At 36.9% G+C, this 25,371-nt stretch overlaps 1 long non-coding RNA gene across 3 annotated transcripts; it reads left to right on the forward strand.

Moving 5' to 3' along the window:
- The first annotated feature begins 1,301 nt into the window (after positions 1-1,301).
- LOC149191062 (uncharacterized) lies at positions 1,302-4,117 on the forward strand. 3 transcript variants are annotated; one of them, XR_016256572.1, is made up of 5 exons: positions 1,302-1,965; positions 2,065-2,361; positions 2,512-2,587; positions 3,237-3,366; positions 3,850-4,117. It is a non-coding gene; the product is annotated as an uncharacterized LOC149191062 (long non-coding RNA). The 3 variants fall into 3 exon arrangements; XR_016256573.1 differs by lacking the exon at positions 3,850-4,117 and having other exon boundaries at positions 3,237-3,548; XR_016256571.1 differs by lacking the exons at positions 3,237-3,366; positions 3,850-4,117 and having other exon boundaries at positions 2,512-2,986.
- The last annotated feature ends 21,254 nt before the right edge of the window (positions 4,118-25,371 follow it).

Below are 25,371 nucleotides of genomic sequence, written 5' to 3' on the forward strand. Positions count from 1 at the left end.
TGGTTGAATAAATGACTTAAAAGTTATTTTTATCTTATTTTAACATATAACTTTTTATTTTATTTTTTTAATTGTATTGTTTATATTACAGGACAACCCTTCCATATTGGGTTGGAAAGCAGATACTATAGATACATACCACTCAAAGCCCTAATCAAATCCTTGATTAGAGAAAAATACAATGGGAAAAACACGAGTTAAGAATATGATGGGTAAAAACCATGGGTGAATAAATGACTAAAAATGTTATTTTTATCTTATTTTAACATATAGCTATTTTTGTTTTTATTTGTACTCTTTACAAGACACAACAAAGCTTCCATATTGCGCTGGAAAGAACTTCTTGCCAGAATAAAAAATGAGTAATTAAAAAAAATAAAAATATTATATTATATTTTAAAATATTTTTTTGTAAATTTGGTGGGACTACATCTTCATCATGTGATAGGGTTGGGGAATTGAACTAGTGACTTCACATCAAGGAGTGCTTTAATAGAGAACCAGAGCACCCAATCATGCTGTGGATTATATTATATTTAAAATTTAGAATAAAAAAATTGCCAATGGTAAATAAAATATTTTACTCTAATTATTAATTACTTAATTTTTTATTTAATTTGACCAATTCAAAGTGTTAAACAAAACATGAGAGGACAAGACATTACAACATCTCTACGACACTGGAGTGGAGAGTGTCTCTCCACACAAAACTATATCATATCATTTTATTTAATAAATTAAAGAATAATTACATTTGTGATAAATTTAATTAATTAATTTCAAACCAACCAGTATGGTTCATCATTAGATTAAATGCAGAGAGAAATGTAGAGACCAAAATTGTAATTCATTATGGATCATAGAAACACAAATTCAGAAATTTAATTAATTTAATATATAATTATGATATTATATTAATTTTTTATAATTTTATTATTATTCTTTTAATTTATATGTTTAAAATAATAAACTAAAAAAATCATAATTTCATTTTTTTCACAAAATTATCTCAAATATGATCTATATTATATAAACAAAAATAAAAATTGATGTATATTATATAAATTAAAATATACTTATTTTAGTATTTTTATTTATTTTCTAATTCTAAAGATTAAAATAAAAAATATATTTAATTATAATATAATCAAATTTATTATATTTCTAATTTATTTAGAACATTATTTAACATTTAATATATATTATATAAATTAAAACATATCTAACATATTTTTAATAAAAAAAATATTCTGAGAGCTTAAAATCAAAGTGTACATTTTTACCCCGAAAGCTGTTTTAATTGTGAGATTGGGTGGGGAAAACACTATTCACCCCACCCAATCGGAGCGCTTTATTTTCGCCCTTCAAACCAATTATATTTTGTCACGTTTGGGCAGGTTTTGCAGAAGTTTGAGCGAGTTTCAATCCGTGATCAATGAATCCATGGTGGGCATCCATCATCCTGGCAGACATTTATGAACGAATTTCAGGGTTATTATTATTTCATTCGGTGATTGTTTGCGAGAAACGAGAAGCATTTACGTTTGGGGTTGGAGAGGCAGAGAAGCGTGGAAGAAGCACCATGTCTCCGGCTGTAATGGTGTCGCAGGTGGCATCAGGGATAAGAAGATAACTACAGCATGTATGTTCATATCCCTCATGGAGGAAGGAGATCCCTCACGGAGAAAAGTATTTTATTTAATATTATTGCTCTGGACTTTGAATCACGACCCTACACATGTTGTCCTTCGGAAACCAATGGTTGGATCTAGCTTTCTCACCTCTAGGGTAACCACCCCAGGGGTTGCAGGGCATTCCAGATCATTTGCTACCTTCTGCTTGAGGGAGGGAGCTCTTCTCCCCGTTGTTCTAGGGTTTTCTTTTTCTTATCCTTACATGCGGTGGCCACGTTCTTCCCTACAGGGGCTTGATTGGGAAAGCTTGTTCAAATTGGCATTGACTACAGTAAGTAATCCTTACCTTCTGCGTACTTGTTCTTTTGCGGACATACTTATCACTTTCTCTGTTTATCATATAAATAATTATGTTCCTTTCTTTTTTCAGGGGTTCCTTGTCCACACCTTGCCTACCGGCTAAATATTTGGGGTTTTCTGCTGGCAGACAAAATTATATTATAGTCTAAAGCGAGATGATTTCAAGAGGAAGGTTAAAAGTCTGGTCCTGGCAATATTTTTCTTCTTACTAACACCGATTGAGGCACAGTAATTCCAGAAGTTCATTTTCCCTGTAAGCATTCATACAAATATGTTCTATTTTTTGTAGTGATGCGTGATAGGGTTTCTTGGCAGCAGGTAAACAATTCTACACTAGGGTTTGCTCTCGCGTCTGGAGTAGTTCTTGGTAAGTTCTAATATTTTACCCTCAGGATTCGTTACAGTTTTATTTTTCTTTATCTATAGGATAATTTCCCTTTAGTTTCTCTTTTGAAAAATAAGAAGGAAATTCTTCTTCCGCTCAACGAATTCATGAGGAATTCCTTGTCGTTCGCAGAGCTCACATGGTTACGGGAGCATTGGGACTTATCCAGTCGGGATTATCATTAACGGCTTGCGGCGCACCTACCCAGGTTCATTTTATTGGCAAAGCACTTAAGGCTTTTTGCCAGAGCATTGTTTTCATTGTGTTACTGTACTTTAAATCTTCTGTTGGAACTTACTTCCAGGGAAGGTGCCACTTTGTGGCTGCTTTTTCTTCTCAGTTCTTCTGTAACGATAATTACGACCCTTTTGGACAATATTTATGTGGTCTTTAGTATATTATTATCTGCTGAAGCAAGTCATACCCTTAATGGTTTCCTTCTCTGTTAGGAAAGACTATGGCCTCCAATCGTGCTTGTTTTTTCTTTCTGCTTCTGGATATCAAAACAGAACTTTTTATATGTCATCTTGTAAGAGGCCTTCCGGCCGGGACTGTAATTGTTATTTTCGGGTTAAAATACAATACATCGGCTACTTTTGAATGTTTAGCCATAATCTGTGGCATTGCCCTCTTTTACATATGGATATGTTTTTTTTCAAATTGTTCTCGGATTGATTCTTATATAAATATAAAATTGTGGTTATGCTTTACTGTTCTTTTATGAGGCAAAATATTCTAGCTTTACTATACCCTGAATGCTGTATTTTTTTTTTTTTTAATATTTTACTATACCCTGAATGCTGTATTTTTTTTTTTTTTTAATATTCTCTAAAGGTTGTATGCCCTTTGTTTTCCAGGGATTGTTCCAGGCATTCAGACCTAGGGTCTGACAACAAGGCGCTACCCTTCCTGTTCTAGCCCTTACTGCTCAATAGTTAATAATTTTTTTGATAAAGAAAAACAAGTTGATAAGGTTTCACTTTTCAGGTATAAAACTTTTTGATGTTTGCATCCTTTCATGATTTCTTCGATTACTCCATGTCTTTATATGTTCTTTTCAAATTAAATTCTTGTGATTGTGGCATCCTTTGACTGGATTAAAGGAATTTGCAGAGAAGCTCATACTTACTCCACATCTTAAATGCATATGAAATAAATTTAAGGCTCAAGTGAATTCGTGTTAAGTTATGAGCTACATAATTATTGCACTGGATATTCAAATATCTGCAACTATGGTGTTAGGACATAATTCATGTCAGTTACAAGTTACAAAGTTTCACACTGTTTGATATCTTTGGTTTACTCGTCTCTCATAAGATCAAGGGAATTTGTAATTCATCTAAATCCATGGTCTTCATCGGCATAAAATATTTCTTCTTTAGCTCTGTAGGAGTGGGTTTCATCTGGTAGTTCATGGCTATATGTGCCAATTGGTAGTTACAAGACTCTAATTGCTATATTGGCTTGCAGATGCAACATAGCATAAACAATACTTGAAATGATTTGGCTGAGGAGCTCAAGCTTAATGTGGTCCCTTTGGGTGATATATTGTTTAAATATCCCTTTTAGGACAAACTTTTCAACTTTTGGGCAAAATTTAATGAAGTGTATATTGTAACAATCCAATTAACCCAGTTAAGCATCTCTTATTCTTTGTGATGCAATGTTTACTCCAGGATTTTGTGATGAAATCAAGATAACTGAAAACTGAAAATAATAGCTGTGACAAAAATGTTTACAAGATTTTGAGGTAAAATCAGAACTTAAAATAATGGTTATGACAGAAATGTTTACAAGATTTTGCAGGATTTTGAGGTGAAATCAAGAGAACTGAAAATAATGGCTGAGACAAAAGTGTTTACAAGATTTTGCAGGGCTTACTAGTAACTTGTGATTTTATTAACAAGGTTACAAATTAGGCACAAGAAAACCGTAATCTGTTGTCATAACAATATTCCCATATCTAATAAACTGCCACAGCTGAAAAAATTAATGAACTACTTATTACAATTAGAAAGTGTGTATCAGAAGATAAAGTGTGTATCAGAAGATAAAGTGTCAATGTGTTCCTGTAGGGAGGAAAATGTCACTTCATAGCTGATATTGTTAGCGTATGGAATAAGATATCCTCTTATCATGGATAGCACATACAAAACAACTGCTAACGACTTTATGAAAGACACAGGGCCTCCGTGCCAGCTCAATTATTATACACATCACATAGATGAGCCAGATAAGGGTACCAATAGTTAAAGAATTGCGCAGACAATAGACTATGAGCCGAGAAAGTGTACAAACAATTAAAGAATTCCACAGACCATGATAGGGAAATAGTGCAATTATTTATGAATTCCACAAGGTACGATGGGAAATAGCCCAATTAGTTCAGCGGTCACATAGGTGACAACTCCAGCTAGAAGTAATCACAAATAAGTCAAAATACTCCACATATATAATATTAAAATATTTCAATTATTATACCATTCACACAGCAACTTCACAAAGTATGATATACAAAAACTAGTATTCTCTATGACAACTCAGGTTATGGGTTCGCACAAGTAAGTGAATAAAAATGTAAAAGATATAATATCGAAAGATTTCAATTATTATAAATATCATATAGATGTAAGATTTACTAAGTGTGATATTGAAATTAATTATGCAAAATCCACAAATAAGTCAATAAAAGTTTCAATGATTGTGTTTGTCATATTTTTATGTGATAATATTAAATTAATGAAAATATAAAATATGTCTAGCTTTATTTTTAAATAGTTAAAAAAAATATTTTAAAATTGAGATTTATGTGAAGTGTATTTTATTATATGTAAATGAATATATATAAATAAAATGTTTAAAATATAGTTTATAAAATGTAAACTAGTTAGTTTGTGTGGAGTTTAGTTTTCATTAAGATTTAGATTCAAATTTTATGGGAGAGGTTGAAAATAAAAAATATTTTTTGATGAAATTAAACTATCCCAAAGGGTGTTCAAGCTCAATCAAGCTTCCCATATTGAACCCAATTTAAACTTAATCTAACTATAAAACAATAATAATAATAAATTTATCATTTATTTATATTAAAATTATTAATATATATTTTTAATTATATTATAAAAATAGTTATAAAAATAAAATTAATACAAAAAAAACAAATACAATTCATTTTACCAATATTTAAAGTACAACTTAAAAATTTAATAAATCAATAGTTATATTAATATCTAAATGTTAGATGAAAATGAAAGAAGGTCCAATAAATCAAAAGTGAGGAGTTCCAGTTATAGAATATGAAACACAGTAATGGAAGATGACAAGTGAAGAAGTCCCATACATACAAAAAACTAGGGACAAGTAAATAGAAGTTAGTTAGTATGATATGGAACTTAAAGATTTTAAGGTGAAAATTGTTCTTACTAAAGTCTTGTAAATTTGAAGTAGAAGTAAGAAAATGTAACACCCCATCCTCTTAGGTCCACCCAAGCAACCTGCCAGTCGGGGTAAACATGTGACAAGAAAAGCCATTATAAGAGATTCAAATTCTTTAGTGACCTTAAGGAAATGGAGCCGACGAAACATATCAAACAAATCCATCCACATCAACAACAACACCCTCAGGAGACATGTCAGCAACTTAGACATCCTGTCCCTGAGTCTCACTGATGATTTAAGCCTTTAACCCCTAGTCGTTCTCATGCTATAGGCATGACATCATCCAACAACCTAAAGTCGATTTCATAGGCCTATGTGCCAACAACTGTGAACTTTTCTTAGCATACCTTTGCCAAATACCTTGAGATTTGAACCACTTTTCTAGCCCAGAATCCCGACCTCTTCCCAAAACTTGCTACAACTTTCAGAATCCATCAAAGACATGGTAACAATGCCGATAAATAAAAATCAACCTTAGGACTAGGCCTAGGAATCCCCAATCGGGACTGACATTCTGTCAAACACTTGCATCAATGCAACCTACAAGTCTAGGATACAAGCTAAAGCATAAATGTCTGAAAGAACTTATGAAACATAACCGGAAGGATCACCTCTTTCTCCATTGAACTATCATATCATCAATTAGGTCTTGCATCCATCCATTTAACAATTACAAGTAAATACATGAAATAACCATGACATGAACTAGTCATTTAACCATGCTTATAACCAGAATAAAACCATATAAATATTAGAGATGTGACAACCATTAAATCCACATATAAACCAGTGCAAAAGTAAAAGAACTTAATTTTTATTAATCATAGGCAAATCCGACCAGGTTCGGGACTTCCACGTACTACCTAATTGTAGACATGGTTGAACCAAATATCTCTTTCAATCAATCACCCTCATGTCATATTCCAAGCATGAATGTGGAATCTCATAAAACAACCATTCCAAAAACAACCAAGAGAATCCAGAGGGTAAACCACTTCCACCCTAACCAAACCATGATTACACCAAAATCAGTGCTCCAATCACAACCGAACCAAACCTGGAATGCCATCCGGAATTCATCACTATCCTTGAGGAATTTTATGTGTCATTGTCTCTCAGGTTTATCGCAATCCAATCTCGGATCGCTAGGCCTTAAACTGAGACCAGTCTCTTAAGATTTATTGTAATCCAAACCCAGATCACTAGGCCCTAAACTGAGTCTTCTCCCTCAATGTTTACCATGTATCCCGCCAAAACCGGTCAAGGGATTCCTAGGCCTTTGGGAATGAACCTTGAGACCACCTTCGCCCCAGATTCTAAAATCCATCTAACATACCAAAGTTCAAAACCAAGATAAAGATCCCAACATACCATGGCATCCAGAAAAAGGAAAGGCTAGGCTGAAAACCACTGTCATAACCTAACAAAAACATGCCACTGACATCAAGAGAACCATACACAACCATGCAAAGCCATGCATGTGTATACCAGCTAGGAAATCACACATGCAAAAAGTTAACTGCAAGTATTCATACTGAAGCTATCTGATCCTACTCTTCTTACTTGATCCTTTCTTTCCTTCCTTTCCCTTTGCTTTCTTTTCCTTCCTTGATCCAAAGCTAGAGTGCTTGAAGAAAACTCTAAGTGACCAAGAGTGTTAGGTTCCTATAATATTAGTGATTCCCCCATTACTATTATAGTTGTATCTCTTATTAATATTGTTGTGCCCCTATTGTCCCCATATTATTATCACTGTGCCCCCATAGAATCCCTCTATTGTTATTTTTGTGCCTTTGTATTATTATTGTTAGGTCGGCTTGGTTATATTGTGACCCTTTAAACTTCTATATATAGAAAAGAGGTTTTGTCATTTGAATCATCTAAGAATTGTTCATTTGTGTAATGTAAAGGAGGTTGCCCCCTCGAAGAAGTTTATTTCTAAGACATTGATTTATTTTTTTGTGAGCTGATTTCCTAACATTTGGTATCAAAGCTTTGGATTCTAGGGTTTCGCTGCTCCAAAGAGGACATCGTGGCATTTTTGCTATAACTTTTTTTCTGCGATGTTTCAGAAGCGAAAAAAAAACCCATTTGAGACAAAATTGTGCTGAACCTCAGATTCAAATTTCAGTGCTTGTCTCGCTATATTCTTGGAGATATGATCTGAGGAAGTTAGGGTTTTTGTAGACCCCAAATTACATTTCAAACAGGTCACCTTGAGAAAATCATCATAACTTTCGCTTTGAATGTCAGATTGAATTTTCGTAAGAAGTTACAGATAGAGGACAGAGTTTAGTTTTTGCGAGTATCATTTTCAGAACCTAAGGTTGAAACAGTGAGACGCGGAACATCATACAAGTTCGCTTTACTGAACTAGTCTATAATCAGGTCACTGTGGGAGATTTGGCATAACTCTCTCTTAGAGAATCCAATCTTGATTAGAGTTGCGGGGTTAGAAAGAGGACTCAAAGGGCTATTGGAGGACGAGATTTCAGAGATTCAAGATCCACGGCTATAGAGATACAACAGATTCAATATCGAGCTCTTACAAAGTGAAAAAAAAAGGGGTGTAATTTTTTTATTTTGCATAAGATTAGTTGGAAAAATTAGTTTGAAGGAATTCAAAGGGAATACTGACGAATTATTAGCATTAACTAATGCTCCGAAGAAAGAAAATGGAAACACTTCGTAAGCAACTTGAAAGTTCTAGCATGACTCGTGAAGAAGAGGAAGAAATGCAATATGATATATCAAAATTACAAGACCAAGTACAAGAAATTTCACTCTCACTAAAGGTAAATGAAGCCAAGATGAATGGCGTGGAAGCTAATATGAATGGCATGCAAGTTAATATTAATGGCATGGAAGCTAAGATGAATGGCATGGACGCTAAGATGGAAGTTAAGATGAATGGCATGGACGATAAGATGGAAGAATTGAAGATAAATTTGAATAAGTCGCTATAAGAAATGGTCACTAATGGTGAAAGGGTAGTAAAGGAAACTCATGATGAGAACAAAAGAAATGTTAATCATAATTCCATAGATTCTAATGTTGGATTGAAGATCCACCATATTCCAAAAATCGATATGAGGAAGTTTGATGGGAAGGATCTCGCAACATGGATACTACAGATGGAGCAATTTTTCGATCTTCATAATGTGCAAAACGCACAAAAGGTACGTATTTCAACTTTATATTTGGAATCAAATCAATTTGTATGGTATCGATGGCTTTTCTCTCGTAAACAGATTGTCACTCGGGCAATTTTTACAGAAGATATGACAGCAAATTATGAAGATACAAAAAGCAACACTTTTTTTAGCCAATTGACAAGTCTCGAACAAAAGGGTTCAATGATGGAGCACATTGAGGACTTCCAAAAATTGAACATAAGGGTAAAAGATATTCCAGAGGAGCATATGATTGATGTGTTCATAGGGACTTTAAAGGATAATATCCAACATGAGGTTCGCCTTTGAGAACCTAATTCACTGGAGAAGGCATTCAAGTTAGCAAGAAAAATGGAAAGAAAAATTATGGGAATCAGGAAGCCTACCACTCACAACTATAAAAATGGAAGTGCTGCTGCCCCTAACTTTCCACAACCTATAAGGTTGACACCACAACAATTGGAAGAAAAATGAGTAAAAGGGCTTTGTTACATTTGTGATAGCAAATGCACTAAAGGTCATAAGTGTGATGAGAAGAAATTATTCTACATAGATTGTGAAGAGGAGGAAGAAAATGAACAAGAAATGTCAAAAGAAGAGGATATATTCCAGGAACAAACCCTAGATAAAGAAGAAATGAATCCAACCATATCTTGTAATGCATTGGCTGGAATTACCACTCCTTAAAATATCAAGATAAAAGGACATATCAAGAAGAAAAATGTAATAGTGTTGATTGATTTATGAAGTACCCACAATTTTATTCATTGTAAGATAGCAAAAGAATTGAATTGCTTCCTGTATCCAGCACCAGAGTGCCAAGTGATGGTTGCAAGTGGAGGAGCCATAAATTGCTTTGGAAAATGTCATAATATCAAGCTATCCATGGGATAATATGTATTGAATAGCCCAATGTTTTCCATTCCAATGGGTGGTGCTGATGTTGTACTAGGAGTCCAATGGCTACAATCCTTGGGTACAATAGCTTTTAATTTTCAAGAACGTTTCATGAAATTTTCTGCGGAAGGAAAGGAAGTTGAATTAAGGGGTATTGCAAGGAAACCATGAAAGATAATCAACTCTAACGGTATGACAAAGCTTCTAAAAAAGGAACAATGAGGTGTAATTGCACAATTATGTTCGCTAGATGTTTCCACATCGAAATCATCTATTTCTCCAGATCTTCAAAAACTCTTGGACAATCATTCCAAGGTATTTGAGACTCCCAAAGGTCTCCCACCTATTCGTGATCAGGATCATGCTATTCATTTGATTCCAAGAAGTGTTCCTCAAAACATCAAGCCATACAGATATCCCTATGCCCAAAAAAGTGAAATTGAACGTATGGGTGCAGAAATGCTAAACGCTGGTATAATTCAACCTAGTCAAAGTTCTTTGTCTGCTCCAGTAGTATTGGTGCACAAGCAGAATGGATCATGGCGCATGTGTCCGGATTTTAGGGAGCTCAACAAGCTCATTATTAAAGATAAATTTCCCATTCATGTTATTGATGAATTATTGGATGAATTGCATGGATCAATTTACTTCACCAAGTTGGATATTCGTTAAGGATATCATCAAATTAGAATGAAGATTGAATACATTCTGAAAACAACATTTAGAACTCATGAGGGTCATTATGAATTTTTAGTCATGCCTTTTGGCCTTACCAATGAACCTTTTACATTTCAAGATTTGATAAATTCCATTTTCAAACCCTTCCTTAGAAAACTTGTGTTAGTATTTTTTGATGATATACTAATCTACAACAAGTCTTGGAAGGATCATGTTGATAGGGTGTTACAACTATTGGAGGAGAAACAATTATATGGAAAAAGCTTGAAATATTTCTTTGGAGTACAAGAGGTGGAATATCTGGGTCATATTGTATCTCATGAAAGTGTTAAGGTAGACCCTAGCAAAATTAAAGCCATTAAGGAATGAAAAATCCCCACATCCATAAAGCATCTATGAGGATTTCTCAGGTTGACAAGGTATTATCGCAAGTTTGTTAAGAATTATGGGAGAATAGTAGCACCTCTAACAACATTATTGAAGAAAGATGCATTTTCGTGGACTCTAGAAGCAACAAAGGCCTTCAAACATCTTAAAGAGGCAATGTGCCAAGCACTAGTCTTAGCTACACCGGACTTCACAAAAACCTTTACTGTGGAATGTGATGCTTTAGGAAATGGAATTGGTGGTGTTTTAATGCAATATGAAAGACCCATTGCTTTCGAAAGTCGTCCAATCAAGGGAAAGTATTTACACAAAGCTATTTATGAGAAGGAAATGTTGGCAATACTACATGCACTTAAGAAATGGCGACCCTACTTAATGGGAAGACACTTCAAGGTAAAAACGGATCATGATAGCCTTAAATACTTTTTAGAACAAACATTATTCTCTGAAGAGCAACAAAAATGGCTCACAAAGATGTTGGGTTATGACTTTGAAATCATCTACAAAAAAGGGAAACCAAATGTTGTGGCAAATGCACTCTCAAAAAAGAATGAGGGTGTGGAAGCATTGTTGTGCGCCATTTCTATTATCCAACCAGATTGGATAAACGAAGCAATGGAGGAATGGAAGAATGACGAAGAAGTGTGGGCACGTATTCGAAAGTTACAACAAGATTCCAGTACATCTGATACATTTAGCTAGAAAAATGATTCGTTATGGTACAAAGATTGTTTATACCTTTGTAAAAATTCCCAACTCAAACAAAAGATTTTTATGGAATTGCACACTTCTCCCTTAGGAGGGCACTCAGGATTTTTAAAAACTTACCACAGGGTTAAAAATGAATTTTTTTGGGATAGCCTTAAATCAGATATTTAAAAGTTTGTGGCGGAATGTTTGGTTTGCCAACAAAATAAAGTTGAAAAAATTAAGACCCCAGGCCTATTACAACCTTTATCCATTCCAAGCCAATGTTGGGAGGAGGTTTCAATGGATTTTATCACAGGTTTATCTAAGTCTGAAAGAAAGAGTGTCATCATGGTGGGAGTTGACAAAATTACCAAGTATGCACATTTTTGTGCATTATCACATCCATTTAAAGCTAGTACAATTTCCACTGCATTTATGAAAACAATTCAAAAGCTACATGGAAACCCAAAGATTATTGTAAGTGACAAAGATCTCATTTTCACTGGAAATTTTTGAACAAAGTTATTTTCTTGTCTCGGTACTCAGTTAGCTCATATCTCATCTTATCATCCTCAATCTGATGGGAAAACTGAGATAGTAAATAACTTTTTGGAAGGATATCTTCATTGCTTTGTATCTGATAGACAAACACAATGGGTCAAATGGTTGCCTCTAGCTGAATGATGGAATAACACTTCCTTCCATACTACAACAAAAATGACCCCATTTATGGCACTTTATGGATATCAGCCACCATCCATCACATCATATTTAATAGAAAATTCTAAGGTTCAAGCAGTGGAACATCACATCGAGCATCAACAACAAGGTCTCCAACTCTTAAAGGATAACCTTGTGTTGGTGCAGAATAGAATGAAACAACAGGTAGATCAACATCGCAGCGAAAGAAGTTTTGATGTAGTTGACTAGGTATTCCTACGGCTACAACCATATAAACAAATTTCCCTCAAGCAAGCTAAGAAGGATAATAAATTATCACCAAAGTATTATGGTCCGTACAAGGTGTTGTAAAAGATTGGTACTATGGCATATAAATTGGAGCTTCCTGCAGCTTCTCGAGTGCACCCAATTTTCCATGTTTCATGTTTAAAGAAGGTTATAGGCGACAAGCTCCTAGTTCAAACAAAATTGCCACAACTTGATGAGAAAGGAAAAATTATATTGGAACCGGAAGCAGTCACAGAAACAAAAACTCGACAGCTATGAAATCGATCAATTCCGGAGTATTTCATCAAGTGGAAGAACTTATCTACTGAAGATTCCACATGGGAGGATGAGAATTTTATACAAAAGCATCCAAAACTACTCAAGCGTTGAGGACAACACTTTTTTGAAGGAGAGGGGCATGTTAGGTCCCTATAATACTAGTGATTCCCCCATTACTATTATAGTTGTATTTCTTATTAATATTGTTGTGCCCCTATTGTCCCCATATTGTTATTACTGTGCCCCATAGAATCCCTCTATTGTTATTTTTGTGCCTTTATATTATTATTGTTAGGTCGGCTTTGTTATATTGTGACCTCTTAGACTCCTATATATAGAAAGGAGGTTTTGTCATTTGAATCATCTAAGAATTGTTCATTTGTGTAATGTAAATGAGGTTGCCCCCTCGAAGATGGTTATTTATAAGGTGTTGATCTATCTTTTCTATCTTTTTGTGAGTTGGTTTTCTAACAAAGAGTGAGAGAGAGAGAATAATGAGAGAGCTCCAAACTTGGGCTGACAGAAGGTTACCAAAATATTTCCCATTGACCCCCAGAAGAATTTTTATTAATGAGGCCTCTATCTTCTTCATTTTCCATTATTTTCCTTCAATTTCCTCCTCATATGCAACCTGTGACCTTTTACTTTAATTTTCTTTTAATTTCTTTTGTTTTCATAAATAAATGTGCCAAAGTTCCTTTTTTCCTTTTAATGCCTTTGCCATAGCCTTTGCCAATTTTCCTTAGCCAAAAGACGCATCCAATGATGCCCACTAGGATATCTTTGCCCAACATTCATGGAATAAGTGTCCCTTAACCGTGGTCTTATTTTGCCTTTATTAACTTTTATCACATGAAATTTTCACCAGGGATGTTACAAAACCATCCCCCTAATGGAACACCGTACTCGGTGTTAAACCACACCATGACCTCAGCAAAATTGTTGAAAAGCAAACATACTGCCCATGGAACTTTATAGCTTGGCTCGACGCAGTATTTACAATGAAATACTTGCTCAAAAGCAAAACATAATGACAACATGACAATATAACAACCATAATAACATGACACCTATACCGCTTATTGGAGCTTTATAACTTAGCTCATGGTGGTATTTTACATCCGTATACATATACATATATATATACCATAACATCAACAAAATATATGCCAAACATATACAAACTTCAAACCAAAATTGCTTTGCCTCGACTAGAAAACAAGGAAGGATACAAGGCTTGCATCTGATTCGTCATTTGCCATGTAGCTTCTTCAGGCCCAAAGTGCTTCCACTGCACTTTAACTTTCTCTATGGCTCTGTTCCTGAGCATGAGATGTTTCTGCTGCAATATGCACCGAGGCTTCAAATGGAACTCTCCTTCTTGCTCCACCTGCAATACAGACCAATCAATAACATGATAAACATAATTTATATAATTCTTAAGCAATGAAATATGGAAAACATCATGGAATTTCACTGTTGGAGGCAGTACAAGTTGATATGCCACTAGTCTAATCCTCTCAAGGATCTCAAAAGGCTCGCAATACCGTGGTGCCAACTTTGCACATGAACCAATCGTCAAAGAGATTTTCTTGAGCTTGATGTGTAAATACACATGCTCCCCAACCTGAAACTCCTTGAACACCTTGTGATGATCTGCATAACTCTTCTGTCTATCCTATGCTACCTTTAGATTTTTCTTTATAACCTGCATTTCCTGCTCCATGTCCACCAACATATCCAATCCAATAAGTACCCTGTTCACTGGATCACTCCAGCTAATGGGAGTGTTGCAACTTCGTCTATATAATGCCTCAAATGACTCATCCTTAACGACTCATGATGATCATTGTTGTATGCGAACTCAACCAAGGAAGATACTCCTCCCATTTCCTCTACTGGTACATCACGTACATCCTCAACATATCCCCTAAGATCCTGTTGACCCTCTTTGTCTGTCCATCCATCTGCAGATGATAAGTTGTATTGAAGGCCAACTCTGTACCCAAGTATGCAAATAACTCCTTCCAAAACTTGTAAGTGAACTTTGCATCCTTGTCTGACACAATATTCTTTGGAACACCATGCAATCTCATTATCTCTCTGATGAACACCTGTGCTATCTCACTCACTGAATATGTAGTCTTTACTGGAATGAAGTGAGCTACCTTGCTCAACTTGTCAATTACGGCCATAATAGAATCATGTTGCCTCAAGGTCCTCGGAAGACCTGTAATGAAATACATGGAAATGACCTCCCATTTCCATTCCAGAATCGTTATACGCTGTAGTAAACCACTTGGATGCTTACATTCCGCCTTGATCTGCTAACAATCTAAACATCTAGCCACGAAATCTGCCACTTCCTTCTTCATATTCGGCTAATAGTATAACTTATTTACTGCCGTCAACATCTTCTAATATCATGGATGACCCGACTATGGCTTGGCATGAAACTCCCTCAAGATAAGCTACTTGAGCTTACTGCAATTCGACACATAGATCTTGTCTCTAAATCTCACCAAACCATCTATCGTGAGACGATAGTCAGTATCCTGATCACCTGTACTTGTACCTGCACCTTTACTTACGCCTATACCTATACCTATGCTCTGCTGTAACCTGTGCCTAATATCCATGTATTTTTTATCCCGTTGTCCTGCCTGAAAGATCCTATCCTATAACTCTGTCCCATAAGAGCTCATAGCTGCTATATTATTTACCTGTATCTTACTACTAAGAGCATCTACAACCCGATTCTCCTTCCCTTTGATGTATATGATCTCGAATTTGAACTCACTAAGGGTAGTCAACCATCTAGCTTGCCTGGAATTTAGATTCCGCTGATCAAATAAATACCTCAACCCGCTGTGATTTCTCATCAGTGTAAACCTCCTACCCATAAGATATTGTCTCCACATCTTCAATGCATGTATAATTTCTGCTAGCTCAAGATCACGAGTCAGATAGTTCTGCTCGTGCTCATTTATTTTTCGTGATTCATATCACACTACCTTCTGTTCTTGCATGAGAAATCCACCACGTCCTCTCTTGCAAGCATCTGTACACACTACAAACTCCTTGTCCAGATCCACAATCTTTAACAGTGGTGCAAGTGTCAATCACTGCTTAAGCTGTTCAAAACTAGCCTCACATTCTTTTGTCCATTCATACTTCTTACCTTTCCGCTGCAATGATGTGAGAGGATATGCAATGCATGAGAAGTTCCCGATCAACCTCTTGTAGTAGTCTGCCGATCCCATAAATGATCTCACCTCATCCACATTCTTAAGAGATGCCCACTCCATGATGGATCTTATCTTTTCTAGATCCATTGCTATGCCATCCTTGGAGATAACATTCCCCAAGTAATGTACCTCAGTCTGAAAGAAGCTTCACTTGCTAAGTTTAGCATACAACTGATGCTCTCTTAGTAATCTTAACACTATTGCTAAATTCTCGGTATGCTCTTCCTCATTCTTAGAATATGCCAATATGTCATCAATGAATACAATAACAAACTTGTCCAGATAGGGACGCAACACACTATTCATCAACCACATAAATGTAACTGGAGAATTAGTCAAATCGAATGGAACAACAACAAACTCATAGTGCCCATACCTGGTCTTTAACGTAATGTTGAAGATATCCTCTTCCTTGAAGTCTACCTAATGGTATCCCAATACCAAGTCGATATTAGAGAACATTGCTGCTCCCTTCAACTGATCAAACAAATCATCGAACCTTGATAATGTGTACCTGTTATTGATCGTTACCTTATTCAACTGCCTATAGTCAATGCACAATCTAAGAGTACCATCTTTCTTTTTCACGAACAACACTGCTGCACCCCAAGGCGATACACTCGGCCTAATGTACCCCTTCAATGTCTAACATTTCCTTCAACTACAACTTTAACTCAACCAAATCAGGTGTGCTCATCCTGTAAGGTGATTTTTGACGCTGGGGCTGTCCTTGACACCAACTCAATAGAAAATTATATCTCCCTCTGAGGTTGAAACTATGTAATATCCTCAGTGAATGCATCCTGAAACTGATGCAAAACTGGGTACCTGCTTAACACATCGGCATCCTCAACCTCCTTACCCTTGTCACTAGAAATGTGTACTGAAAACATCACACAACCTTTCATGAATCTACGCTTAGCTTGCATAGTGGTAACCATCCTCACTGATGTAGGATTCTTCTTCCCCTGCAAAGTCCTCTTTTCCCCACTATCATCCACACACTCAATGGCCTTGTCGAATCAATCCACTTTGGTTCTATGAAGGTATAGCCAATCCATACCCAAAATCATACTATATGATCCCAATGGTAGTACATTCAAATGTGTTGCTGTAGGCATGGCATTTTACTCAAATGCACAAGCTCTTACCCAATGATGAACTCTCTTCTTCATACTTATAGCCAACTATACCAACCAAGATTTTGCATGCACTTCTTTTCTCAAGTCACACTTATTCACCAGGTTAGGATTAATATAACTATAGTTAGATCTAGGATCAATCACAATAGAAACAACTTGATCACAAAGCTTACCGTCCATCTCAATGATCAATTCCTGATGATCCGTCTGCCTATTGTCCACAATTGCATAGATTCGAGGAATGATATGACCAAAATCACCAACTCTATGCACCTCCTAAGCACTGTAGATTTGGGGCCTACCACCATTCTGATACAAGGGAAAATCCCTCTTACAATGATCCTTACCTCATATCCAACATTGTAATGGTTCCCTACGACTGCCTCTAGCTTTCTACTCTCCACGTCCCTACCACTGCCTCTCTTTGGTGGCCATTTTCCTTTACCTTTCTCATTTCTTTTCAAGTCATGCTTAGGCTCACCTTTTCACTTCAACTACTCATAACAATGCTTCAAATTTTGGATGGCCTCCTCCAACGATATAGGCTCATCAAACTCAATCCAGTCCCTGTATGCAATTGGAAGTCCAGTGATGAATCTTTGAACCTTGGCCTTCTCCTCCCTGAAGTAAGGCACATATCTCAACAACTCTAAAATCTACTAGTATACTTCTCATTTGCCATAGAACCCATCCGCAACTCATGAAACTCCTTAGCTCTGTCATCATAGTACCTCTTAGACAAGTACTTCTTCTCGAAGAGCCTTTCAAACTAATGCCAAGTCAAATATTCCTCATGTATACCTTTGACATTCTTCATGTCTTCGCACCAAATATCTGTTTTACCTTTGAGACTCAAAGTGGCTATATTTGCTTTCATGTTTTCTGAATAATCATGCAATCAGAAGAATTTATTCATACCAAACAGCCATGCCTCTAAATTCTGTGATTTCATCGTATCTCCATCAAAGGAATGTGGATTTTACTTCTTAAACTCATCTAACAAGTATTCACTATCACTCCTCCTATAAGGATGATAACGATGACGATCATATGCATATCAGAAGCAGAACTAGAATAGTACTTGTGCCAATCACCTCTCCTATCTGGAGTATCCAACAAACTACCATCTTATTGGAGCTTTATAACTTAGCTCATGGGGGTATTTTACATCCGTATACATATACATATATATACCATAATATCCACAAAACATATGGCAAACATATACCAACTTCAAACCAAAACTGCTTTGCCTCAACCAGAAAACAATGAAGGATACAAGGCCCGCATTTGATTTGTCATCTCCCATGTAGCTTCTTTAGGCCCAAAGTTCTTCCACTTCACTTTAACTTGCTCTATGGCTTTGTTCCTAAGCATGAGATGTTTCCACTGCAATATGCATTGAGGCTCTGAATATAACTCTCCTTCTTGCTCCCCCTGCAATATAGCCCAATCAATAACATGATCATCACCATTTATATAATTCTTAAGAAATGAAATACGGAAAACATCATGGAATTTCACTGTTGGAGGCAGTGCAAGTTGATATGCCACCGGTCTAATCCTCTCAAGGATCTCAAAAGTCTTGCAATATGTGGTGCCAACTTCTCACATAAACCAATCATCAAAGAGATTTTCTTGGGATTGATGTGCAAATACACATGCTCCCCAACCTGAAACTCCTTGAACACCTTGTGCTGATCCGCATAACTCTTCTGTCTATCCTATGCTACCTTTAGATTCTTCTTTATAACCTGCATTTCCTGCTCCATGTCTGCCAACATATCCAACCCAATAAGTACCCTGTTCACTGGATCACTCCAGCTAATGGGAGTGTTGCAACTCTGTCTATATAATGCCTCAAAATGACTCATCCTTAATGACTCCTGACAACCATTGCTGTATGCGAACTCAACCAATGGAAGGCACTCCTCCCATTTCCTCTGCTGGTGCATCACGTACATCCTCAACATATTCTCTAAGATTCTGTTGACCCTCTCTATCTGTCCATCTGTCTGCGATGATAAGTTGTACTGAAGGCCAACACTGTACCCAAGCATGCAAATAACTCCTTCCAAAACTTGGAAGTGAACTTTTCATCCTTGTCTGAAACAATATTCTTTGGAACACCATGCAATCTCACTATCTCTCTAATGAACACCTGTGCTACCTCACTGGACGAATACGTAGTCTTTATTGGAATGAAGTGAGCTACCTTGCTCAACTTGTCAACTACGACCATAATAGAATCATGCTGCCTCATTGTCCTCGGAAGACCTGTAATGAAATCCATGGAAATGACCTCCCATTTCCATTCTGAAATCATTATAGGCTATAGTAAACCACTTGGATGCTTACATTCCGCCTTGACCTACTAACAATATAAACATATACCCACAAAATCTACCACTTCCTTCTTCATATTCGGCTAATAGTATAACTTATTTATTGCTGTCAATGTCTTCTAAAATCCTGGATGACCCGAGTATGGCTTGGCATGAAACTCCCTCAAGATAAGCTGCTTGAGATTATTGCAATTCGACACACAAATCTTGTCTCTAAATCGCACCAAACCATCAATCGTGAGATGATAGTCTTTATCCTGATCACCTGTACTTGTACCTACACCTATACATACACCTATACTTGTACCTGTGCTCTGCTGTAACCTGTGCTTAATATCCATGTATTTGTCATCCAACTGTCCTACCTGAAAGATCCTATCCTGTAACTCTGTCCCATAAGAGCTTATAGCTGCTATATGATTTACCTGTATCTTCCTACTAAGAGCATTTGCAACCCGGTTCTCCTTCACTTTGATGTATATGATCTTGAATTCGAGCTCACTAAGGGTAGCCAACCATCTAGCTTGCTTGGGATTTAGATTCGGCTGATCAAATAAATACCTCAACCCACTGTGATTTCTCATCAGTGTAAACCTCCTGCCTAGAAGATAGTGTCTCCACATCTTCAATGCATGTATAATTGCTGCTAGCTCAATATCGCGAGTCAGATAGTTCTGCTCGTGCTCATTTATTTTTCGTGACTCATATCACACTACCTTCCCTTCTTGCATGATAAATCTACCACGTCCTCTCTTTCAAGCATCTGTACACACTATAAACTCCTTGTCCAGATCCACAATCTTTAGCAGTAGTTTATGTGTCAATAACTACTTAAGCTGTTCAAAACTAGCCCCGCATTCTTTTGTCCATTCATACTTCTTACCTTTCCGCTGCAATGATGTGATAGGATATGCAATGCGTGAGAAGTTCCCGATGAACCTGCTGTAGTAGCCTGCCAATCCCATAAATTATCTCACCTCATCCACATTTTTAAGAGCTACCCACTCCATGATGGCCCTTATCTTTTCTGGATCCATTGCTATGCCATCCTTCGAGACAACATGCCCCAAGTAATGTACCTCAGTCTGAAAGAAGCTGCACTTGCTAAGTTTACCATACAACTGATGCTCTTTTAGTAATCTAAACACTGCTGCTAAATTCTTGGTATGATCTTCCTCTTTCTTAGAATATACCAACATGTCATTAATGAATACAATAACAAACTTGTCTAGATAAGGACGCAACACACTATTCATCAACCACATAAATGTAGCTGGAGAATTAGTCAAAGCGAATGGAACAACAACAAACTCATAATGCCTATACCTGGTCATGAACATAGTGTTGAAGATATCCTCTTCCTTGATGCGTACCTGATGGTATCCCAATTTGAAGTCGATCTTAGAGAACACTGTTGCTCCCTTCAGCTAATCAAACAAATCATTGACCCTTGATAATGTGTAAATGTTCTTGATTGTTACCTTGTTTAGCTGCTTGTAGTCAATGCACAATCTAAGAGTACCATCTTTCTTCTTCACGAACAACACTGTTGCACCCCAAGGCGATACACTCAGCCTAATGTACCCCTTCAATGTCCACATTTCCTTTAGCTTCAAGTTTAATTCAACCAAATCAGCTGTGCTCATCTTGTAAGGTGATTTTTGATGCTGGGGCTACCCCTAGCACCAACTCAATAGAAAATTATACCTCCCTCTGAGGTGGAAACTCTGTAATGTCCTCAGTAAATACATCCTGAAAATGCTGCAAAACTAGGTACTTGCTTAACACATCGACATCCTCAACCTCCTTACCCTTGTCACTAGAAATGTGTATTGCAAACATCACACAACCTTTTATTCATCTACACTTAGCTTGCATAGTGGTAACCATCCTCACCGATGTAGGCTTCTTGTTCCCTTGCAAAGTCCTCTTTTCCCCACTATCATCCACACACTCAATGGCCTTGTCGAAGCAATCCACTTTGGATGTATGAAGGTATAGCCAATCCATACCCAAGATCATACTATGCGATCCCAATGGTAGTACATTAAAATGTGTTGCTGTAGGCATGCCATTTAACTCAAATGCACAAGCTCTTACCCAATGGTGAACTCTCTTCTTCGTACCTGTAGCCAACTGTACCAACCAAGATTCTACATGCACTTCTTTTCTCAAGTCACACTTATCCACCAGGTCAGGATTAATATAACTATAGTTAGATCCAAGATCAATCATAATAGAAATAACTTGATCATGAAGCTTACTGTCAATCTGAATGATCGATGCCTGATGATCCCTCTACCTATTGTCCACAATTGCATAGATCCGAGGAATGTTATGACCAACATCACCAACTATATGTGCCTCGTAAGCACTATAGATTTTGGGTCTACCACCACTCTGATACTATGGACAATCCCTCTTACAATGATCCTTAAAACATATCCAACACTGAAATGGTTCCCTACCACCGCCTCTAGCTTGCTTCTCTCCACGTCCCTACCACTGCGTCTCTTTGTTGGCCATTTTCCTTTAGCTTTCTCATTTCTTTTCAAGTCATGCTTAGGCTCACCTTTTCGCTTCAACTGCTCATAACAACGCTTCAACTTTCAAATGGCATCCTCCAACAATATAGGTTCATTAAACTCAATCCAGTCCCTGTATGGAACTAGAAGTGCAGTGATTAATCTTTGAACCTTGGCCTTCTCCTCCCTGAGGTAAGGCACATATCTCAACAACTCTAAAAGTATGCTAGTATACTTCTAATCTGTCATAGAATCCATCTGCAACTCATAAGACTCCTTAGCTTTGTCATCATAGTACCTCTTAAACAAGTACTTCTTCTTGAAGAGCCTTTCAAACTTATGCCAAATCAAATCTTCCTCATGTATACCTTTGAAATTTTCCATGTCTTCCCACCAGATATCATCTTTACCTTTGAGACTCAAAGTGGCTATCTTTGCTTTCATGTTTTTTGAATAATCATGCAACCAGAATAATTTCTTCATACCCAACAACCATGCCATTAAATCTTGTGATTTCTTCATTTCTCCATCAAAGGAAAGTGGATTTTCCTTCTTAAACTCATCTAACAAGTATCCCCTATCACTCCTCCTATAAGGATGATAAGGATGACGATCATATGCCTATCAAAACCAGAACTAGAATAGTACCTGTGTCGATCACCTCTCCTATCCGGAGTATCCAACAACCTGCCATCTCTAATCATTTTAGATCTATCTGACCCATGACTACTAGGAGACCTACTATCATATGCCCCATTAGTTCTGTCCTCTTGTCCATTGCTGATTCGAAGTGGTCCATGTCGCTGCAAATCTGACAAACATTTAAGTAGTATCGCATTCACCTCTGCTTGTTTCTCTTGTGCTTGCGTGATTTTGTCATTGTCTACTTTGTAACTCCTTATTTATTACTTTAGGATTCTCAACGTGTCTGCCAAGTTAGAAGAGTTCCCCACACCACGTTGCCCATCTGATGCATAGGGAGATTCTATGTAGTCTACCACATTGCTAGCCATCTGATCTCTTTCCTGCAAGGTATACTATGTCAGCTAAACTAAATCACAATAAACCAACGTACCTTAGCATAACTCGGGGAGGATACCTTGTCTACAAGATCATCAAATCATCGTGATACATGTTTAACATAATCATAACAACATATAGACATATATCGAATAAGTGTATCAATGCATAAACATCATTGTAGCTAGGGCCTGATCATCAATGCAAAGCCATATCAACAATGCATGATATGACCTCATGCATGACAACAACCATTACTCCATTGCACACATTTCCACATGCAACTATCAACATGCATAAGGAATGCCTAATCAGCTACACATACATATGAATGCATGTAGTTGAGAATAAGCGATCAATTATTGCAATCAACCTAAAAGACTGATACATGTAATAAAAAATTCAAGAATGCACCTGACCTACAAGGATGTAATCAAGCGACATATAATCAACATGTAAGTGACATATAACCATATGCAACTAGTCATATACTTTCGACGATGCATCCCACAAAATCACATCAAGTTCCTCATGACAACCTTACTACAACCATGATCAACATGATGCAATGCAACAAGCACATGGAATGTAAGTGTAATAGACATAGATGCAACTTACATGCATGCATGACCAAGCACCTTCACCCAAGGAGAGCACAACCACGCTGTGATAATAATCTGTAACACCCCCTCCTCCCAAGTCCACCCAAGCAACCTGCCTGCCAGGGTAAACATGTGATGAGAGAGGCTACTATAAGAGATTCAACTTCCTTGGTGACCTTAAGTGAATGGAGCTGAAGGAACATATCAAACAAACCCATCCACATTAATAGCAACACCCTTAGGAGACATGTCAGCCACTCATACATCCTTTCCCTGAGTCCCACTGATGATTTAAGACTTTTAACCCCTGGTCGCTCTCATGATATAGGCATGATAACGTCCAACAACCCAAATTCGATCTCATAGGCTTATGTGCCAGCTACTGTGGACTTTCCTCAACATACCTGTGCCAACGACCCTGCTATTTAAGCCACTTTTCAGCCCAGAATCTCAACCTCTGCCTAGAACTTGCTACAACCTTCAGAATACATCAAAGACATGGTAACAATGTTGATAAATCAAAATCAACCTTAGGACTATGCTTGAGCATCCCCAATTGGGACTGACATTCTGTTAAACACTTGGAATCAATGCAACCTATAGGTCTAGGATACAAGCCAGAGCATAAATGACCGAAATAACTTATGAAACATAACCAGAAGGATCACCTACTTCTCCATTGAACTATTATATCATCAATTAGGTCTTGCATCCATCCATTTAACAATTACAAGTAAATACATGAAATAACCATGATATTAACAAATCATTTAACCATGCTTATAACCAACATAAAACCATATAAATATCAAAGATATGACATCCATTAAATCTAGATATAAACCAATGCAAAAGTAAGTGAACTTAGATTTTATTAATCATAGGCAAATTCGACCAGGTTTGGACTTCCACGTACCTCCCAACTGTAGACACGACTGAACCAAATCTATCTTGCAGCCAATCACCCTCATGCCATATTCCAAGCATGAATGTGGGATCTCATAGAAAAACCAATCCAAGAACAACCAAGGGAATCTAGAGGTTAAACCACCTCCACCCTCACCAAACTGTGATCACACCAAAATCGGTGCTCCGATCACAACCGAACCGAACCTAGAATGTCATCCGGAATCCATCACTATCCTTGAGGAATTTTTCGTCTCCTTGCCTCTCAGGTTTTACCGCAATCCAATCCCGGATCATTAGGCCCTAAACTGAGACCAATCTCTCAAGCTTTACTAGAATCCAAACCTGGATCACTAGGTCCTAAACCAAGACTTCTCCCTCAGGCTTTACCTTGTATCCTGCCAAAACCGGTTAAGGGATTCCTAGGCCTTTGGGAATGAACCTTAAGATCACCTTCGGCCCAGATTCAGAAATCCATCTGGCAAACCAAAGCTCAAAACCAAGATAAACATCCCAACATACCATGGCATCCGAAAAAATGCAAGCTAGGCTGAAAACCACTGTCATAACTCGGAAAAACCATGCCACCGACAATAAGAGAACCGTACACCAACATGCAAATCCATGCATGTCCAAACCAGCTAGGAAATCACACATGGAAAAGGTTACCTGCAAGTATTCCCGCTGAAGTTTCCTAATCCTGCTCTTCTTCCT

Source organism: Pinus tabuliformis, chromosome 3_1, assembly GCF_031772625.1.
Source record: "Pinus tabuliformis cultivar Carrire ecotype Pingquan chromosome 3_1, CPIR1, whole genome shotgun sequence".
Classification (NCBI taxonomy): Eukaryota; Viridiplantae; Streptophyta; class Pinopsida; order Pinales; family Pinaceae; genus Pinus; species Pinus tabuliformis.